Source organism: Hyla sarda, chromosome 3, assembly GCF_029499605.1.
Source record: "Hyla sarda isolate aHylSar1 chromosome 3, aHylSar1.hap1, whole genome shotgun sequence".
In the NCBI taxonomy this organism is placed as follows: domain Eukaryota; kingdom Metazoa; phylum Chordata; class Amphibia; order Anura; family Hylidae; genus Hyla; species Hyla sarda.
In genome coordinates, this window is record NC_079191.1 from 447490521 (window position 1) to 447514078 (window position 23558).

Sequence of the window (23558 nt, forward strand, 5' to 3'; positions counted from 1 at the left end):
TCCAGTCCTTATATATCCAGTCCTTATATATCCAGTTCTTATATACCCGATCCTTATATATCCAGTGCTTATATATCCAGTCCTTATATATCCAGTCCTTATATATCCAGTCCTTATATATCCAGTCCTTATATATCCAGTGCTTATATATCCATTCCTTATATATCCAGTCCTTATATATCCAGTCCTTATATATCCAGTGCTTATATATCCAGTCCTTATATACCCGGTCCTTATATATCCGGTCCTTATATATCCAGTTCTTATATATCCAGTCCTTTTAAATCCAGTCCTTATATATCCAGTCCTTATATATCCAGTCCTTATATATCCAGTCCTTATATATCCAGTGCTTATATATCCAGTCCTTATATATCCAGTCCTTATATATCCATTCCTTATATATCCAGTCCTTATATATCCAGTGCTTATATATCCAGTCCTTATATATCCAGTCCTTATATATCCATTCCTTATATATCCAGTCCTTATATATCCAGTCCTTATATATCCAGTCCTTATATATCCGGTCCTTATATATCCAGTGCTTATATATCCAGTGCTTATATATCCATTCCTTATATATCCATTCCTTATATATCCAGTGCTTATATATCCAGTTCTTATATATCCAATTCTTATATATCCAGTCCTTATATATCCAGTACTTATATATCCAGTCCTTATATATCCAGTCCTTATATATCCAGTCCTTATATATCCGGTCCTTATATATCCAGTGCTTATATATCCATTCCTTATATATCCAGTCCTTATATATCCGGTCCTTATATATCCAGTGCTTATATATCCATTCCTTATATATCCAGTCCTTATATATCCGGTCCTTATATATCCAGTCCTTATATATCCAGTCCTTATATATCCAGTTCTTATATATCCAGTCCTTATATATCCAGTGCTTATATATCCAGTGCTTATATATCCAATTCTTATATATCCAGTCCTTATATATCCAGTACTTATATATCCAGTCCTTATATATCATTCCTTATATATCCAGTGCTTATATATCCATTCCTTATATATCCAGTCCTTATATATCCATTCCTTATATATCCAGTCCTTATATATACAGTCCTAATATACCCAGTTCTTATATATCCATTCCGTATATATCCAGTCCTTATATATCCGGTCCTTATATATCCCTTCCTTATATATCCAGTCCTTATATACCCAGTCCTTATATATCCGATCCTTATATATCCAGTTCTTATATATCCAGTCCTTTTAAATCCAGTCCTTATATATCCAGTCCTTATATACCCGATCCTTATATATCCAGTGCTTATATATCCAGTCCTTATATATCCAGTCCTTATATATCCAGTCCTTATATATCCAGTCCTTATATATCCAGTCCTTATATATCCAGTCCTTATATATCCGGTCCTTATATATCCAGTCCTTATATATCCAGTCCTTATATATCCAGTGCTTTTACACTGCACACTATTTCTTTCTTTTTTAGTAAATATTATTATGCTATTTACATTATATTAATACTAATAATTTAATATTTTTTTAATTTATTACTTTTATGTTTTTCATTTCCCATATATTTTTATATATTTCTTCATATATATATAACATATATATTTTTTCAAACACCTTTTCACTCCACTTTACTTATCATCTTCCTTTCACTGTATTTTACATTTTTATATCATTCCCTTTTCACTGTCACCTTATTTACATTTTACATTTCACTTTTCCCTGGTTTGCACATATTGTATTACACTCAGATATCCTCATTCCATATAGAATTCCATTTGACCTCAGGAGATCTCCTTTTTTGCCCTTTACAAATTAAATTAAATTATATATACTCCCTATATATAGGTCACTAACATATTTTTTTCTTTTTACATGCACACTGAACCACATACTATTTATTATTATTTTTATTCAAATCTAAACTTATTATATGGCATCTATTATACTTATAATCATTCATTGCAATCCCTGTTTTATATCATGTTATGTTATTGTATATATGTATGCATATGTTTAACCTATCAGTGTTCTGCTGATCACAGACACTGCTCCTGTCGCTGGTGCGCGTGCGCCGTCTCTGCGCTGCTGGGGTTCCGGGTGAGTCGCGTCTACGTCATGGCACGGTCATGTGATTCTTCGCAGTGCCGTGTCATGTGACGCGGCTCCTTCCGGTTTCCGGGCGGCGACGGGGCCGGCGTTCGCGTGCATTGTAACAGCCACAGGTGAGGATTATACCATTAATCTCTTAATACAATTTGATTGGTGTTCTTGGATATAAATAGACAGTCGGACTGGGATAGAGCCACTCCCAGACGAAGGTTGCGTACCGAAACGTACGTTGGAGTGGTGCTGTCCCGGTCTCTGCTGATTGCTGCTGTACTCTGGTATATCGCTATACTGATTTGTATCCCCACAATGTTATGCTTGTTTACATGCACACTGCACTTTAGTTTGCATGTTATATATATATAATAATTTTTTCGCTCTCACTGTGAGATTTATATACATGTTCCCTACATGCTGCTAAATATCCTGTTTTTGCAAATTTGTGTACAAGATCATTGCATTTTTCTTATCTCATTGTGGTGGATCTAGTAATATATACACCATACCCAGCCTTCATTGCAGAGCCGGTGACACCACCTTTTAGCCTCATTCCTCCTTGAAAAATAATATATTATTTTAACTAATATATATACAATTTTTATGTACTTACATTCTACGGAATTAATAAAATGATATACATTTTATAAGTGACTCCGTTTTTCTCTTTCTTGTTATTTGCTATATCCAGTGCTTATATATCCAGTCCTTATATACCCGGTCCTTATATATCCGGTCCTTATATATCCAGTTCTTATATATCCAGTTCTTATATATCCAGTCCTTATATATCCAGTCCTTATATATCCAGTCCTTATATATCCAGTCCTTATATATCCAGTGCTTATATATCCAGTGCTTATATATCCGGTCCTTATATACCCGGTCCTTATATATCCGGTCCTTATATATCCAGTTCTTATATATCCAGTCCTTTTAAATCCAGTCCTTATATATCCAGTCCTTATATATCCAGTCCTTATATATCCAGTGCTTATATATCCAGTCCTTATATATCCAGTGCTTATATATCCAGTTCTTATATATCCAATTCTTATATATCCAGTCCTTATATATCCAGTACTTATATATCCAGTCCTTATATATCATTCCTTATATATCCAGTGCTTATATATCCATTCCTTATATATCCAGTCCTTATATATCCAGTCCTTATATATCCAGTGCTTATATATCCAGTCCTTATATATCCAGTCCTTATATATCCAGTTCTTATATATCCAGTCCTTATATATCCAGTCCTTATATATCCAGTCCTTATATATCCAGTGCTTATATATCCAGTCCTTATATATCCAGTGCTTATATATCCAGTTCTTATATATCCAATTCTTATATATCCAGTCCTTATATATCCAGTACTTATATATCCAGTCCTTATATATCATTCCTTATATATCCAGTGCTTATATATCCATTCCTTATATATCCAGTCCTTATATATCCAGTCCTTATATATCCAGTGCTTATATATCCAGTCCTTATATATCCAGTCCTTATATATCCAGTCCTTATATATCCAGTCCTTATATATCCAGTGCTTATATATCCAGTTCTTATATATCCAGTGCTTATATATCCAGTTCTTATATATCCAATTCTTATATATCCAGTCCTTATATATCCAGTACTTATATATCCAGTCCTTATATATCATTCCTTATATATCCAGTGCTTATATATCCATTCCTTATATATCCAGTCCTTATATATCCAGTGCTTATATATCCAGTCCTTATATATCCAGTGCTTATATATCCAATTCTTATATATCCAGTCCTTATATATCCAGTACTTATATATCCAGTCCTTATATATCATTCCTTATATATCCGGTCCTTATATATCCGGTCCTTATATATCCAGTCCTTATATATCCATTCCTTATATATCCGGTCCTTATATATCCGGTCCTTATATATCCAGTTCTTATATATCCGGTTCTTATATATCCGGTCCTTATATATCCGATCCTTATATATCCATTCCTTATATATCCAGTCCTTATATATCCAGTCCTTATATATCCAGTCCTTATATATCCAGTTCTTATATATCCAGTCCTTATATATCCAGTGCTTATATATCCAGTCCTTATATATCCAGTCCTTATATATCCAGTGCACTGCCCACATACAATAACATGTATATATATATACAGGAATATGTACCTCCAGCCATTTGAGACCACGTTTTTTGTTGTTTGTTTAAATTTTATATTTGGAGGTGTGTAAACTCCAACATGAATGCGCCTTGAATATCTACAAGGCAGCATTAAGGTAGCACCTGTGAGGCCGGCACCCATATTAGCCAACTCAGGTGGGGCTTGCAGCCTCCCCCTCCCATTGTATGTGCTCAGTCACACTGGAGGGTATCTGGGAGGACTCTGTGAGTCGGCCTAATGCTGCCGTAATTGCCCACTGGCCCCTGTTTTGCTTATCAAGCACAGGTAGGTTAGCGTTAGGTCTCGCACCAATTTGAGAAACCTTGGCGTTGGTGTGCGGGCTCAGGTAGGTCCTTCATATAAAGATACACTGGATAATGTCTCAATTTTAACATCAGTGTTGAGGGATAATGTCATTGTTACATCCACCACAGTAGTGACCTATATTCCTGTATAATTCTAATTGTTACACATCCGCACCGTTTATCTGGTGTAGGATTCTATTGTGGCACTTGTAGTCCGCTGCAGGCATCCTCCATTGTATGCATATTTATGCTGGGGATCGCCCCTAGCAACGGACTACAAGGGCAGGATCTGCTCCCCCAGTATGTATGCACAACTGCATTTGGGGTTGAGCACCTCCAGCCATTTGAGACCACGTTTTTTGTTGTTTGTATATATATATATATATATATATAGGTGCACTGCCCACATACAATAACATGTATACCTATATAGGTGCACTGCCCACATACAATAACATGTATACCTATATAGGTGCACTGCCCACATACAATAACATGTATACCTATATAGGTGCACTGCTCACATACAATAACATGTATACCTATATAGGTGCACTGCTCACATACAATAACATGTATACCTATATAGGTGCACTGCTCACATACAATAACATGTATACCTATATAGGTGCACTGCTCACATACAATAACATGTATACCTATATAGGTGCACTGACCACATACAATAACATGTATACCTATATAGGTGCACTGCTCACATACAATAACATGTATACCTATATAGGTGCACTGCCCACATACAATTACATGTATACCTATATAGGTGCACTGCCCTCATACAATAACATGTATACCTATATAGGTGCACTGCCCACATACAATAACATGTATACCTATATAGGTGCACTGCTCACATACAATAACATGTATACCTATATAGGTGCACTGACCACATACAATAACATGTATACCTATATAGGTGCACTACCCACATACAATAACATGTATACCTATATAGGTGCACTACCCACATACAATAACATGTATACCTATATAGGTGCACTGCCCACATACAATTACATGTATACCTATATAGGTGCACTGCCCTCATACAATAACATGTATACCTATATAGGTGCACTGCCCACATACAATAACATGTATACCTATATAGGTGCACTGTCCACATACAATAACATGTATACCTATATAGGTGCACTGCCCACATACAATAACATGTATACCTATATAGGTGCACTGCCCACATACAATAACATGTATACCTATATAGGTGCACTGTCCACATACAATAACATGTATACCTATATAGGTGCACTGCCCACATACAATAACATATACACCTATATAGGTGCACTGCCCTCATACAATAACATGTATACCTATATAGGTGCACTGCCCACATACAATAACATGTATACCTATATAGGTGCACTGCCCAAATACAATAACATGTATACCTATATAGGTGCACTGTCCACATACAATAACATGTATACCTATATAGGTGCACTGTCCACATACAATAACATGTATACCTATATAGGTGCACTGCCCACATACAATAACATGTATACCTATATAGGTGCACTGTCCACATACAATAACATGTATACCTATATAGGTGCACTGCCCACATACAATAACATGTATACCTATATAGGTGCACTGCCCACATACAATAACATGTATACCTATATAGGTGCACTGCCCACATACAATAACATGTATACCTATATAGGTACACTGCCCACATACAATAACATGTATACCTATATAGGTGCACTGCCCACATACAATAACATGTATACCTATATAGGTGCACTGCCCACATACAATAACATGTATACCTATATAGGTGCACTGACCACATACAATAACATGTATACCTATATAGGTGCACTGCCCACATACAATAACATGTATACCTATATAGGTACACTGCCCACATACAATAACATGTATACCTATATAGGTGCACTGCCCACATACAATAACATGTATACCTATATAGGTGCACTGCCCTCATACAATAACATGTATACCTATATAGGTGCACTGCTCACATACAATAACATGTATACCTATATAGGTGCACTGCCCACATACAATAACATGTATACCTATATAGGTGCACTGTCCACATACAATAACATGTATACCTATATAGGTGCACTGCCCACATACAATAACATGTATACCTATATAGGTGCACTGCCCTCATACAATAACATGTATACCTATATAGGTGCACTGCTCACATACAATAACATGTATACCTATATAGGTGCACTGCCCACATACAATAACATGTATACCTATATAGGTGCACTGTCCACATACAATAACATGTATACCTATATAGGTGCACTGCCCACATACAATAACATTTATACCTATATAGGTTCACTGCCCACATACAATAACATGTATACCTATATAGGTGCACTGCCCACATACAATAACATGTATACCTATATAGGTGCACTGTCCACATACAATAACATGTATACCTATATAGGTGCACTGCCCTCATACAATAACATGTATACCTATATAGGTGCACTGCCCACATACAATAACATTTATACCTATATAGGTTCACTGCCCACATACAATAACATGTATACCTATATAGGTGCACTGCCCACATACAATAACATGTATACCTATATAGGTGCACTGCCCTCATACAATAACATGTATACCTATATAGGTGCACTGCTCACATACAATAACATGTATACCTATATAGGTGCACTGCCCACATACAATAACATGTATACCTATATAGGTGCACTGTCCACATACAATAACATGTATACCTATATAGGTGCACTGCCCACATACAATAACATTTATACCTATATAGGTTCACTGCCCACATACAATAACATGTATACCTATATAGGTGCACTGCCCACATACAATAACATGTATACCTATATAGGTGCACTGCCCACATACAATAACATGTATACCTATATAGGTGCACTGCCCACATACAATAACATTTATACCTATATAGGTTCACTGCCCACATACAATAACATGTATACCTATATAGGTGCACTGCCCACATACAATAACATGTATACCTATATAGGTGCACTGCCCACATACAATAACATGTATACCTATATAGGTGCACTGCCCATATACAATAACATGTGTATATATATATATATATATATAGGTGCACTGCCCACATACAATAACATGTATACCTATATAGGTGCACTGTCCACATACAATAACATGTATACCTATATAGGTGCACTGCCCACATACAATAACATGTATACCTATATAGGTGCACTGCCCACATACAATAACATTTATACCTATATAGGTTCACTGCCCACATACAATAACATGTATACCTATATAGGTGCACTGCCCACATACAATAACATGTATACCTATATAGGTGCACTGCCCACATACAATAACATGTATACCTATATAGGTGCACTGCCCACATACAATAACATGTATACCTATATAGGTGCACTGCCCATATACAATAACATGTGTATATATATATATATATATATAGGTGCACTGCCCACATACAATAACAAATATTTCTCCTACCTTAACACCTTGTGGACTAAGACTGTACCTGTACTCCCAGGTCACACTCCCCTGCTATGATGCGGGGTCACCGGCTGGCCCCACGTCATAGCCGGGTGGTCCTAGCGGCTATAAGCCGCCTGGACACATGTCTAATGTGTCGATCGCGGTGATGCCTGGCATTAACCCCTTAGACTCGGTGATCAAAGTTGATCACTGCATCTAAAGTGAAAGTAAACGGTTACTAGCAGCTCAGTGGGACTGTTCGGGGCCGCAGCAGTGAAATCACGGCGTCCTGAACAGCTGAGAGGACGGGGGGAGGGTCCCTGCTTTCCTCCTCTCCGGCCGATCGGTGGTCTATTGCTCCATGCCTGCTCGGCATTCTGGAGCAGCAGAGCGCCAATAACACTGATCAATGCTACGCTACGGCACAGAACAGTGTATACAATCAGAAGATTACATGTAATAGTCCTCTCTGGGGACAAAAAAATGGTGTAAAAAAAGTAAAAGAAAAAAGTTAATAAATGTGATTTTACCCTTTCCCCAATAAAAGTTGGGAGCCTGCACCATATCCCATTAAAGGGGTAGTCCAGTGGTGAAAAACTTATCCCCTATCCTAAGGATAGGGGATAAGTTTCAGATCGCGGGGGTGCGACTGCTGGGGCCCCCTGCGATCTCCTGTATGGGGCCCTGGCTCGCTGGCCAGATAGCGGGTGTGGACCACTGCATGAAGCAGCGCCCGACACGCCCCCTCAATACAACTCCAAGCCGAGCCAGAGATTGCCAAAGGCAGCGCTCCGGCTCTGCCATAGAGTTGTATTGAGGGGGCATGTCAGCCGCCGCTTCGTGCGGTGGTCAACACGCCCCTTTCCCACGGGCTGTCGGGGCCCCATACAGGAGATCTCGGGGGGGCTCCAGCCGTCGGACCCCCTGCGATCTAAAACTTATCCCCTATCCTTAGGATATAGGATAAGTTTTTCACCACTGGATATCTCCTTTAATGGCACAAGGACATGTATACACGTCCTTCGTCGTTAAGGGGTTAATGGTATATGGACATGTATACACGTCCTTCGTCGTTAAGGGGTTAATGGTATATGGACATGTATACACGTCCTTCGTCGTTAAGGCGCCTTTCACACTATAAAACTCATCCAATATAAGACCCGTTATAAACTTCGGTTAGAAAAGCCATAAAAACGGATGTTGAACGGTTGTTACAAAATCCCATTACCGTATATACTCGAGTATAAGCCGACCCGAATATAAGCCGAGGCCCCTAATTTCACCCCAAAAACCCAGGAAAAGTTATTGACTCGACTATAAGCCTAGGGTGGGAAATACATCATCCCCCCCGTCATCATCCAGACCCCCGTCATCATCACCCTCATCATCATCACCTGTCATCATCACCGCCTCTCACCACCCCCCCTTCATCATCACCCTGTCATCATCACCGCCTCTCACCACCCCCCCCCCTTCATCATCACCCTGTCATCATCACCGCCTCTCACCACCCCCCCCCTTCATCATTACCCTGTCATCATCCTCCCCTTCATCATCACCGCCTATCATCATCCCCCTGTCATCATCCCCCCCCTTCATCATCCCCCTTCATCATCACTGACTGTCATCATCCCACACACCCCCTTCATCATCACCGCCTATCATCATCCCCCTGTCATCATCCCCCCTTCATCATCATCCCCCTGTCATCATCCCCCTGTCATCATCCCCCCTTCATCATCACCACCTGTCATCATCCCCCTGTCATCATCCCCCCCTACATCATCCCCCTTCATCATCACTGACTGTCATCATCCCACACACCCCCTTCATCATCACCGCCTGTTATCATCCCCCTGTCATCATCCCCCCTTCATCATCCCCCCTTCATCATCACTGCCTGTCATCATCCCACACACCCCCTTCATCATCACCGCCTGTCAATGTCTGAACAGTGGTCTTCAACCTGCGGACCTCCAGATGTTTCAAAACTACAACTCCCAGCATGCCCGGACAGCTGATGATGACCACAATGAGAGTTGTAGTCCTGAAGTTGTAAAACAATCCCTGCCCCCCTCTTATCAGGCACTGTGTGGGGACTTACAGGGGTTAATGTTCTCCTCAGTCTGCTGCTCTGCCATCTCCCTCCCTCTTATCAGACACTGTTTAAAGGAGTAGTCCAGTGGTGACTCAGTGGTAAGCAACTTATCCCCTATCCTAAGGATAGGAAATAAGTTGCAGATCGCGGGGGGTCCAACAGCTGGGGCCCCCTGCGATCTCCTGTACGGAGCCCCAACAGCCCGCGGGAAGGGGGCGTGTCGACCTCCGCACGAGGCGGCGGCCGACACGCCCCCTCAATACAACTCTATGGCAGAGCCGAAGTGCTGCCTTCGGCAATCTCCGGCTCTGCCATAGAGATGTATTGAGGGGGTGTGTTGGCCGCCGCTTCGTGCGGGGGTCGACACCCGCTATCTGGGCCGAGAGCCGGGGCCCCGTACAGAGAGATCGCAGGGGGCCCCAGCGGTCGGACTCCCCGCGATCTCAAACTTATCCCCTATCCTTAGGATAGGGGATAAGATTTTCACCACTGGACTACCCCTTTAAGGACTTATAGGGGTTAATGTTCTCCTCAGTCTGCTACTCTGCCATCTCCCTCCCCTTATCAGACACTGTTTAAGGACTTGCAGGTGTTAATGTTCTCCTCAGTCTGCTGCTCTGCCACCCCCTCCCTTATCAGACACTGTTTAAGGACTTACAGGGGTTAATGTTCTCCTCAGTCTGCTGCTCTGCCACCCCCTCCCTTATCAGACACTGTTTAAGGACTTATAGGGGTTAATGTTCTCCTCAGTCTTCTGCTCTGCCACCCCCCTCCCTTATCAGACACTGTTTAAGGACTTACAGGGGTTAATGTTCTCAGTCTGCTGCTCTGCCACCCCCCTCCCTTATCAGACACTGCTTAAGGACTTACAGGGGTTAATGTTCTCCTCAGTCTGCTGCTCTGCCACCCCTCCCTTATCAGACACTGTTTAAGGACTTACATTGGTTAATGTTCTCCTCAGTCTGCTGCTCTGCCACCCCCTCCCTTATCAGACACTGCTTAAGGACTTACAGGGGTTAATGTTCTCAGTCTGCTGCTCTGCTGTCCCCCCTTATCAGACACTGTGGGATTACTTACAGGGGCTGCAGTCACTTAGTGTAGCATCAGGGCGGCCAGGAGGTGGGTAATCTGTGGATGCTGAGGTCCGGGCTCCTTACATGACAGTGCGCTCAGCCTATCACCGTCCCGAAAAAGCAGGAAGATGACCGGGACATGGATATCAGGGCAACAAGGGAACATGGGAAGGTGAGTTAAAGTTAGTTTTTTTAGTCTTTGCAGCCTGGGCACAGGGCCATTACCGGTGGGTCCCTGACTGCTGATAGCACTCCGCTGCTGGGGGTCATGTACAGGACATAAATGTACGTCCTGCTGCATTAAGTACCAGGGCCCCAGGACATATATTTACGTCTTGTGTCGTTAAGGGGTCAAGGTTCTTTTTTTATTTTTTTATTGTTTTACACGTTTACATTGCAGGATAAATACTATTATCAATTTAAGTCATTACAGATGTGGCAATACCTATTATGGATAGGTTTGCCCATTTCTTTTTATTTATTTTTTTTTGTTTTTTTGGGTGACAATATATAGTTTGATTTGTAAATGTATCATTTTTTTTTTTACACTTTATTACTTTATTTAAAACCTTTTTATTTTTTTACTTTTCACTTTTTACCTATTATACTATACCTCTGTATTGCAGCACAGTATCACACTGACTATAGCTGGACCTCACAGGCTGCCGTACTAGGCAAACAGGAGGCCATCTGTGGGCCTTCTGCTGCCATGGCAACCAACGGGATCCCACGATCACATCGCGGGGTCAACGTTGGTGGACAGGGGGAGCTCCTTCCCCCTGTCAACCCCATAGATTCCGTGATCAGGACTGATCATGACATCTATAGGGTTAAAGGGGTACTCTGTTGCAAACATCTTATCCCCTATCCAAAGGATAGAGGATAAGATGTAAAATCGCAGGGGTCCTGCCACTGGGGGGAGGGTCCCAGTAATCAGACCCCGGCAAACTAAAACTTGACCCCTATTATTAGGATAAGGTATACGTTTTTCAATCCTGTTCTACCCCTTTAATAAAGCTTCTGCAAAAAAAAAAAAGAAGCAATCTGATTGGTTGTTATTAATCTCCCCCAGAGGTTCCTGATCTAATCACAAATATCACCATTTTATATTCTATTCTTCACCAAACATTTGGGGCTTCTCAGCATTTGCCAAAAAGCTTTTAAACAAATAGTAAAAGAGCTAAAAACACCAATGACCTGGAGCGTTCTACCCGACCTCCCCTCCCCCGATCACCATCAATATCATGGAGACCACACAACACACATTTCTTATCTGAGGAGAAATCATCACACAATATAAATCTCCTCCAGATAATAGATCAGACAGGGAGAAGATCAGCTGATCCCTTCATATAGAAGGATCCGGAAGAGATAAGAAATGTGTGTTGTGTGGTCTCCATGATATTGATGGTGATCGGGGGAGGGGAGGTCAGGTAGAACGCTCCAGGTCATTGGTGTTTTTTTTTTTTTAGCCCTTTTACTATTTGTTTAAAAGCTTTTTGGTAAATGCTGAGAAGCCCCAAATGTTTGGTGAAGAATAGGATTCGGTTATTATGATGCTGCAGCACACCGGCCTTTATAAAATGATAAGTATATAGCAGGAGGAAAATTAATACATGCGCCATCTTTTTCTCCCACTCTTGTAAAATAACAGACCCCATTATGACCAATGGGAAACGGTCTTAAAGGCCAGAAAGGAGAGCAGTGTAAAAGTAGCCTTAGGGTATGTTCACACGTACAGGATCCTGTGCAGGATGTGTAACTGCTGATTAGAAGCTGTGTTCAGTTATTAAGTTTACATTGAAATCTGCAGCATCAAATCTGCTTCTCGGCCTTTTGGCTCAGATCAAGTGTAGTATCTGTTCTTATCAGTTTTTCATGCCGGTGGGCAGTAACGCAGGTATGGGGCTGCTGGGGATGGGTGCTGCATGGAGGATGCAGGTGTACCAGGGCGTTCCGGGGAATCAGCTCTACGGCTGCCCCGATGTGACCGGTTTCCTCCGGGTCTCGCCATATGGCTGAGAGGGTCTAGAGCCGAGGTACTTTTGTGCCTCAGGGAGTGGTGACCCCGAGGTGCTGAAACTCACTGTGTGTACTGGCTCACGGGTAACATGATCTCTTCACCTTGTGGCACTCACCTCTTGATTCCCGGCCTTCTGACTAGGATCAGAGAAATTGTTATAAATCCGGCCGGATGTTAGGGCAGTATATCTGCACACATTCACTTATTTATTTATATTTGTCACTGTGTCACTTTTTGCGTGTTGTGTGTCCACAGGATTTGTCAGGATGCAGTAGCCCTTCTGGGTGTCCCTCCTGGCGGTCTAGGGGAGGTGTGTGTGGCCATTAGGTTCTGCACCTCCCTGCAAACACCCTGGGTCCTCCTGCTTTGGCAGGGTACCTACCGTTATCGGCTCTGCGGGCAGATACCTCGGCTAACACCTAGGGGGATGCCGGGAGCATTTGTGGTCCCTTAGTAGCTTCGGCGAAAAGGGACATCGAATCTGGAACCTTTCAGGTACCTTTTGGTCCGGAGGCGAAGGGTAAGGTTTGTTGGGGGGGCCTCTCTCCTATCGGAGAAGGGCTTGCGATAGATCTCATTCTTTGTGCACTTTTTTTTTTAGTGTAACACATTTGCACTTTTTCTTGCACTTGGGTGATTCGAGAGCACGTTCCTCGGCTAAAAAAAAAAAAAGTGTTAAACGTACCCTTAGAAGGTTATTGTCATCTGCTGGATGGATAGTGATGGGTAAAAGAATTTGAGAACAACATCTGGATATAAATGATGAACCGTGTGAGAATCTTATTTTCTGCTGATTTTCTTATGGAACATTTGGTGATTTTTCAGTATTTGGTGACATTGAAGCCTGTGATGGTTCATCTTGTGCAGGTTCAGGGCTCAGTGGGTGATCTCTGTGACGCTGATCTCTTCTCTTCTCCTTGATATCTGGATTTATTTCTCCTCTCGGCCTCTGTGTTGTCTCTATGGGTTAGATTAGGGCCCCATTCACACGTTCCGGATTTAACTCAGATGCTGCGATGAAAACCTGATATCTGTGAACGATCCGTCTTCTGCTCCATGGAGAAGGAATTGTTAAGGATGCCTTAATGTGAGGCCTTAAACTGTGAGTGACTACCTCTGTGCTATTTTGCCGAGTGTCGAAAGAAGCAAATTCACACCATACAATGTTGGTATAAATTCCCTCCTTGGTACTGACTCCAGGGAGTTCTGTTTAATTCAGGAAAAACATTTGGTTTTTACATTCGAAAAAAGAGGTGGGTTAGTTATGACGTCAAAAATCAGCATGTTACATTTTGATTGGATATTTGAGCTTTATCTCTATATATATATTAGCATATTTAGTATTTTATTTTTTTCTTGGCTAAAGTTAATTTATGCAGCCCTCTCACTCTAATACTGGAAAATTCCAGTTCTTTGCCCTTCTTATACAATCTGCATTTTGCTCAAACGTTTTGACTTCCAACGTCTCATCTTGGGCCTTCTGGCATCATTCCAAGGTTTCTTAGTCACGAGCAGATTGCAAGCTCAGGAACAGGATACACAGTTTAAAAGTAGGTAACATATCTTTTTTTCAGCATTAGAAATTACTTATAAATATATAAGTATTAATATATATAGTGATCGGCAGTCAGAATCATTTTAATCAACTTGACAGAATCACTAAGGAGTATAAATATTTCTCCTCATTGTCTGGTCCTAATATTCCTAATTATATAGGATAGAAACCCAAGTGTAGATTTATTAAGCCATAGTGTGGTACAAGGACGCGTTTCAGCATGGGAGCCTTCCTCAGCTGTCTGCCGTAGGCAGACTGCTGAGGAAGGCTCCCATGCTGAAACACGTCCTTGTACCTCGCTATGGCTTAATAAAGCTTCACTATGCACGATGGGTGAGTGCTGGATATCATCTTTTTTACCAGTGACTTTGCCCCACCTTGTGCACCACCGCAGATTCCACAGAAGTGCCGACACATCCTCTGTATAGAAACCCAAGTGCGACCCTCAGATCTCAGACATAAATACTTCTCCAGGAGGGACGTCCCAAAATGGCCCCGGACCCTGCGAGATCCTGGTGACGACATCTGACCAGATCTATAAATATTCCTCATAGTGACCAGAAGCCAAAAACTAGAGGTGATCAATAGTGATGAGCGGCAGGGTACATATTCGAATTTGCGATATCACGTGAATATATGGACGAATATTCATCCTATTTTCTCTAAATTCGCATATTCGCTTTGTTCGTTCTCTTCTTTTTTTTTCATGCGAAAATTCGTAATGAAATGTCCACAGTGCGCACGTGCAATTATATCTTTCACCTAAAAGAAGGGAGGGATTAGTGTCCAGTCGGGAAGTGGCGCTATACGCAGGAATTCACATTAAAAAAAAAAAAAGAATATTCATCATTATGAACATATGTCACTATATTCTAAATATTTGCAAAATCACGAAGTGCTGATGTTCGCGCTCAACACTAGCGATCAATAGTGTTGGGCGTGAATATTTGCAATGTGAATATTTATCGCGAACATCGCATATTCACTAATATTGCAAATATAGCAATAAATATTCGCAATTACGAATATTCACGTTTTTTTTCACAGTACACATCACAGTGATCATCCCTCCCTGCTTCCAGCTTGTGGCGTAAACAAGGCTCCAATACTAGTTACTGTGTCAGACTGGCGGGCGCCTGCAAATTCGCATATGCGAATATTTGCACATATTGATCCCTCCCTTCTTTGATCACGCCATATTGCGCATAAGCATGCAAATTTTATGGTGCATAATAAAAAAAGTTTTTACTATTTTTCTTTTACTATTTGTTTAAAAGCTTTTTGGTAAATGCTGAGAAGCCCCAAATGTTTGGTGAAGAATAGAATTAGGAGGTTGGTGTCATCTACAGGATGGAGGGTGATGATGTTCCCTTGATAAGACGTATGTGAGATTGATATCTCCACAATAATTTTGGTGACATTGAATCCTGTGATGGTTCCTCTTGTGCCGGTTCAGGACTCAGTGGGTGATCTCTATGAGGCTGCATTCACACCATGTTTTTGCAATACAGTTCCTGTATACCTTTTCAATGTGAAAACTGTACGCCAGATGGTGCATCAGGTTGTGTCCATTTTGCATCCTGTACCCAAAACTTTTTTACGTTTTTTTTTAACATGGGAGTCAATGGCAACCGTACAGAACTGTTTTTCAAACCATATACGTTTTTTAACAGTATACGGGTTGAAATTTGTACAGACGTTTTGATACAGTTTAGTCAGGTTTTAAGGAATCCGTTTTTCATCAAAAACATGATGCGGGAACTGTATTGCAAAAACGTAGTGTGAACCCGGCCTTATGCTGATCTCTCCTCTTCTCCTTTATATCTGGATTTATTTCTCCTCTCGGCCTCTGTCTTGTCTCTATGGATTAGATTTGGGCCTCATTCACATGTTCCGGATTTCACTCAGATGCTGCGATGAAAACCTCCTGATATCTGTGAACGATCCGTCTTCTGCTCCATGGAGAAGGAATTACTAAGGGTCTATACAGGTATCATGGTCTGGGCAGTGGATGGGAGACCTACAATACTCAGAGCAGTGTTTACCAACCAATGTGCCTGGATGCACTCAAGAAAGTTGTGTCTTAAAGAAACTAAAGGAAATGTAGGTTAGGGAAGGATTCCTTGTACAGTTCACCAAGAAATGCCCCCGTGAAGACCCAGATCTATAATCCCTTTAGCTTTAGACGTTTTATTTCCCGGGGCCTTGTGTACGGAAGACGTTTATATGAAGTAATGGATTGTGGGAATCTATATTCTGCACATTGTCTGGGCCTAATACTCGTCTATATCCAGAATAAAACAAATCCGACCCTTGTATAAAACCATTATATAAAACTTGTATAAAACCCCCGGATACTTATCTGTGAGATCTCCATAGAGAAACATAAGAGCAAAAACTCAACCGACACCAGATCATTACACAACATTATCCTAATCTATTCTTCACCAAACATTTGGGGCTACTCAGCATTTACCAAAAAGCTTTTAAACAAATAGTAAAAGAGCTAAAAACACCAATAACCTGGAGCGTTCTACCCGACCTCCCCTCCCCCGATCACCATCAATATCATGGAGACCACACAACACACATTTCTTATCTCTTCCGGATCCTTCTATATGAAGGGATCAGCTGATCTTCTCCCTGTCTGATCTATTATCTGGAGGAGATTTATATTGTGTGATGATTTCTCCTCAGATAAGAAATGTGTGTTGTGTGGTCTCCATGATATTGATGGTGATCGGGGGAGGGGAGGTCGGGTAGAACGCTCCAGGTCATTGGTGTTTTTAGTTCTTTTATTATTTGTTTAGAAGCTTTTTGGTAAATGCTGAGAAGCCCCAAATGTTTGGTGAAGAATAGGATTATGATGGTTTTTCTCTGTGTTTCTGATTTATATATAACTAATAATAACATTGGAATCTGTTTCTCTTTATTTATATTATGAATAAACAGGTTATAATGAATTTGTTTCTTATTTAATGTGACAATAAAATAGTTCATTATGTTCTTGTTTACAGCAAAATGGAGACAAACACCGTGTGAACTCAGTCTTAGGAAGTCGTCATTTACTGGATGGAGAATTCTGTATAAGAAAGTGACCGCGAGGACGACATCTGTGTGATCAGCGACCAGGACCGTGTAGAGAACATGTAGGATCAGGGCTCAGTGGGGGATCTCTGTGACGCTGATCTCTGTGACGCTGATCTCTGTGACGCTGATCCCTGTGACGCTGATCTCTGTGACGCTGATCCCTGTGATGCTGATCTCGGTGACGCTGATCTCTTCTCCTTCTCTTCTCCTTTATATCTGGATTTATTCCTCCTCTCGGCCTCTGTCTTGTCTCTATGGATTAGATTTGGGCCTCATTCACATGTTTCGGATTTCACTCAGATGCTGCGATAAAAACCTCCTGATATCTGTGAACGATCCGTCTTCTGCTCCATGGATAAAGATTTACTAAGGGTCTATTCACACTTCAAATTTTTCGCTTGCGGAATTCTGCCTCAAATTAACCTCTTAAGGACGTAGCCCTTCTTCATCTTAAGGACTGAGCCCTTTTTCGCAATTCTGACCACCGTCACTTTACGAATGAATAACGCGAAAACGCTTTTACCGAATATTCTGATTCTAAGATTGTTTTTTCGTGACATATTCTACTTTATTTTTGTAATAAATTTTTGGCGTTACCTGCATCCTTTTTTGGTGAAAAATCCCAAAATTTCATGAAAATTTTGAAAATTTTGCATTTTTCTAACTTTGAAGCTCTCTACTTGTAAGGAAAATGGATATTTCAAATACATTTAATTTTTCTTCACAAATACAATATGTCTACTTTATGTTGGCATCATAAAATGGACATATTTTTGCTTTTTGAAAAAATTAGAGGGCTTCAAAGCAGAGCAGCAATTTTCCACCGTCGATTCCCTACCTGATCTAGCAGGCTCCAGCGAAAATCCCAGGTCCCCAGGCATCTTCTCCTGCAGGTACGGCCTCCATCTTCTTCCCAGATCCCCTCGACATCCAGGGGCGGGCAGAACGGGGGGTTGCCATGGCAACCTCCTGTCCTGCGCTGCCATTGGTCAGAACTCCGTTCTGACTAATGGCAGGGGATAGGAGGAGATCGCAGCTCTGCGACCTCACTCCTATCCCTTAGGCTGATCGGGGCTGTTGCTGACAGTTCCGATCAGCCCTATTTTCCGGGTGATCGGGTCACCAGAGACCCGATCAGCCCAGAATTGGAGAAAATCGCATGTCTGAATTGACATGCGATTTTCTCCGATCGCCGACATGGGGGGGGTCTAAGGACCCCCCCTGGGCGATGTGCCAGGGTGCCTGCTGAATGATTTCAGCAGGCATCCGGCTCCGGTCCCCAACCGGCTAGCGGTGGGGACCGGATTTCCCACCGGCGTATGGATACGCCCTCGGTCCTTAAGGACTCGAAATGCAGGGAGTATCCATACGCCCTGTGTCCTGAAGAGGTCAAAGCCCATAGACTTCTAAGGGATTCCGCTAACGGAAATTCAGGAGTGTGAATGGGAGTGCGGAATCCCTTAGAAGTCTATGGGCTTTAATTTGAGGCAGAATTCTGCTGTGTGAATAGACCCTAAGGAGCACAAACATTATGTCTTCCCGATAATAATGTGGTGTCCCAGAGCGGGGTCACCTGTTACTACTCTGAACACTGTTCGGACGGCTGTAGTCACAAAGCTCACTGCTCTGTCTTTCTGTTTCTTAGGCTGAGGCTGATCTCTTCCAACCAGGGTGCCTCCAGCTGTTGCAAAACTACAACTCCTAGCATGCTTAGTAGTAGATATCAAGGTCTGGGCAGTGGATGGGAGACCAACAATACTCAGAGAAGTGTTTCCCAACCAATGTGCCTGTATGCACTCAAGAAAGTTGTGTCTCAAAGAAACTAAGGAAATGTAGGTTAGGGAAGGATTCCTTGTGCGATAAATGTATATGTGTGTATATATACATTTTATATACTGTATATGTAAAATGCCCATTTAGGGTGAAGACTCCAAACTTCTGTTACTTGTCCACCCCTCCCCCACCATCGTGTAGTGGAAGTTGTCAGCCACTAGGACAATGCTACTCCCCCACCATCGTTTAGAGGAAGTCGATGGCCATGAGGACCATGCCCATCCCCTATGCTCACTCCCTATATGCTAGAACATCCCACTAGTGAGGGAGGGAACTCATACTAATTACAGAGGTAATATAGCCAAGTGAAGGACTGAATAAAGGCCGCAAAGCATTTGAAACCGACATGGCTCTGTTTGATTTACTTTGTTATACTTCGGTATATAAATTCTGTATGCGGATTTGGCCGGGAGTAAGATAGCTACAAGAGCACTGATAAAATCCATATCAGGTGGTGCCCAACATGAGGCCTGGGTTTTAGGCCTCATGTGCAAGTCGCAATACCCAGAGCAGACAGAATTGGATCAACTCCAGGCGTATGGTAGGACATTCTTGTACCTAGCCAAAAGTACCCATGTCTCCCCTTTGTTTTGTCTTGCTGATCTAGTCAACTTACACTTAACCTACCAGAGAGAGACAGGTAATAATTCTCGCCCAGAGCCAATTACCAGCCAATTGTCATAAAAGTAGCTATCTACTGCCCGAGTGTGTATGAAATGTGAGTGAGTGAATAAGCAGGATCCTGTTGGGGAGAGGAGTTGATTTAGTTGCCTGGGGGAATTGCATTGTTTGGGGTATGATGTCTTTTGGGGGATTTCCAGGGACTCCCAAAAATTACAGATTCTCGGGACTCTTTCCTTGGTCGCCTTGGAGGATTGAGTTGTTTGGGGTGAGATAATGATCCAAAGAGAGGGTATCAGAGAAGTTTTGGCGCAGGATGCCGATTAAATGGGCCAATATCCCTTGGGGGAATTGACTTTTGGGGTAGACTGTCATATAGGACAGTGTGTCTTAAAATAACATATTTCCAGGGACTCACCAAAAATAACATATCCTCGGGACCTTGTCCCATTATAACTGATTGTTTTTTTTTTATAACTGTTTTTTTATTAAAGAATTTTTCTTTAAAACAGATATTTGAGAATAAGAAAATAAAAGTACATCGAATGATAAACAGAGTCATTACATATTAAAAAGAGCAGGTTACAATATGATAACATAGATCCGGCTGTAAAGATGTTGTAAAGTCCAGATAATTTCAGGTCGGCTCTGTGAGTATCCATTACACCTGGTCAATAATCCAGGCAATATGCAATGAAGATGTAAAATAATGTAAAAAAGAAAAGAAAAAAACAGGAGGTATAAAGTTTGTAAGAGGTAGAAAGTTAATAGAGAAAAGGACAGGTAAGTATGGAAGATAAAGATAAAGGGACGGATAAGTAGGGAAGATAAAAAGAATAGAGAAGTATCCGCTCGGCTCCAGCTCCTCGGGGTCCGTCCACCACCTAAGACCACTCTCAGGGACTCCACATATTCATCCCACCGGAGCCACAAAGTATCAAAAGCATCCAGTCTGTTTTCCACCAATTATAACTGATTGTATATGTGTTATGTTTCGTTTTTAATGTGTCCATGGATTATTGTTAAATTAGCTAAATCAGACGAAGAGGGGGGGGGGACTTCCCTTCTAATACTAGATCTAATGTATTAGTGTTTTAAAGCTATCTTCAAAAAACGTACAAGAGGGTTTTGATAGGGTTTTAGTTGTGCAACAGCTGGAGGTACATGAATATAGGTCCCACCAACGTAAGGGGGGGGGGGGGTGCTTGTGGGCTGACAGGGAGAATCTGAGTGCAGGGCTGAAGTTATATTATAATTAACACCGATGTACAGACATACATTTTGTTTATAAACTGGTGATAGGATAGTGCGAATTATCATATATTCAATGAAGAGAGCCTTTGTTTTAGGGTGTGGGGATGCCGTGAATGGAAAATTGATTGATTGTTTGAGGGGAGGGGGGGGGGCAGTGTGAAAATAGAAATGTCTGTATAATGCTTATGGAGTGACAGCCTAAAATCACAACCCCAGACATTGTTAAGATTTTACCTTTCTTCATCCCATGCTTTCTCTCTCTCTCTCTCTCTCTCTCTCTTTCTTTCTAGAGATAGCCATGAGGCTGCTAGTCTCTGCTACATACTTCCTCCCCGTATGGGGGGGGGGGAAGCCATGTTACCACCCCCAGAAGTGAAGTTCCTACCCCAGCAGCCATTTTAACACAGCTAGTCAAGTGAAGCATGTATGATGAATTAGGAATACATGGAGTATGACCAGTGAAGGGTTTCTGGTGAAGCTGTGTATGTACATGTTTATGTCATAATTAACCTATTTGATGATATTTTATTAATTTTTTAATAAGTTTGTTTTCGCAGGAGTGCAAGATGGAAAAAACATAATAATAATTAAAAAAAAAATGAAATTTATAAGGAAATGCAATTAATTGTCTGATTATATTATAGGAGTAACCAGAGACGAAGTTTGGCCAAGGAGAATAAAATATAATGTAAAATAAATTAAAAAGTGATCACTATTTAATTAATGAATATTACCTTAAGCATTTAAAATCAGCTAATGGTTTATTGATTATAAATAATGCGCATTGAAGGTGATTTTTCCCAATTTTTGAAAGAGCTCTGTATATTTTTATTCTTTTACAATTAGTTTTTGGCGAGAGTGTGGGCCCTGTGTGTTGTATGGCTATATTGTTACATGTTACATGTGCCTTGTATGTCTCTTGTTGTAAAGTAATGCAGAAATCCAGTGAGACACTGGACACTCAACAGTTGAGCTTATAGGAAGATTGACAGAACAGCCTTGGTCTACTGAAACACAGTCACATTAAATTGAGGTAACTACATTTCTACTGTTTAAATTCGAATGTGTTTATAGTACCTGCATTCACAATATGATATACCTATACATTCTACATTGCATTTATCTGAATAACATCAATTCTGAGTGAATAACTTTATAATGATATTTAGTATAATACAAAGATGCTGATTGTCTTAAGCTTATAAGGTTAAAAATTCAAGAGCCATGATAGGATATGAGAGAATCCATGGTTGATGCTGAGTTATGTAAGCTTATTCCAAGTAATGTAAAGATGTAATACATAAGACAGGATATATGGTGACCACACGCAGAATGAAGTTCTACTACAATAAACCACTCGATCTGAACTGGTGGTTCAGAGAAGTAGAGTTGCAGGAATTCACTGAGATGTGTAAGATATCTGAAGGTATGACATAATGGGTACAGGTACACTTTAATTACCGCCCACAAGTATAGGCCTATTGGAGTAAAAGTGTTCTTGAATCCTTTGAGCGAACTAATCTGTAGTTTGTAATTCAAGTGTTCAAAATCCGCGAGCGGCCAGAGAAAGTGGCCATTGTAAAGATCAGAGCCACATGAAGGAAACAACCCCAGAAGCCAGGAAGACTTAATGGTGAAGGAGGCTGCCAAGGCTGCAGTGCTCCTGTCCCCCCACAGTTATGGTCCAAAGTGTACAGGTGGATGGGCAATGTGGAATTTTCTGGTTAGGTCTCTTGCAGGAACCAGCTATGCATGCTGAGAGAGACCAATGGAAGAAGAAAGAGGTGGTACAGGGCAAAGACGGCATCTAGGGAGTTGGTAAGAAAATGTTTGTGC

At 41.2% G+C, this 23558-nt stretch overlaps 2 non-coding genes and 1 pseudogene across 2 annotated transcripts; 2 read left to right on the plus strand and 1 right to left on the minus strand.

Moving 5' to 3' along the window:
- Positions 1-12476: 12476 nt before the first annotated feature.
- On the minus strand, positions 12477-12538 carry LOC130363417 (U7 small nuclear RNA). Its single transcript, XR_008891826.1, has one exon. It is a non-coding gene; the product is annotated as a U7 small nuclear RNA (small nuclear RNA).
- Positions 12539-13166: 628 nt separating this feature from the next.
- LOC130363329 (U2 spliceosomal RNA) lies at positions 13167-13319 on the plus strand (annotated as a pseudogene).
- A 4383-nt stretch (positions 13320-17702) lies between these two features.
- Positions 17703-17764, plus strand: LOC130363416 (U7 small nuclear RNA). Its single transcript, XR_008891825.1, has one exon. It is a non-coding gene; the product is annotated as a U7 small nuclear RNA (small nuclear RNA).
- The last annotated feature ends 5794 nt before the right edge of the window (positions 17765-23558 follow it).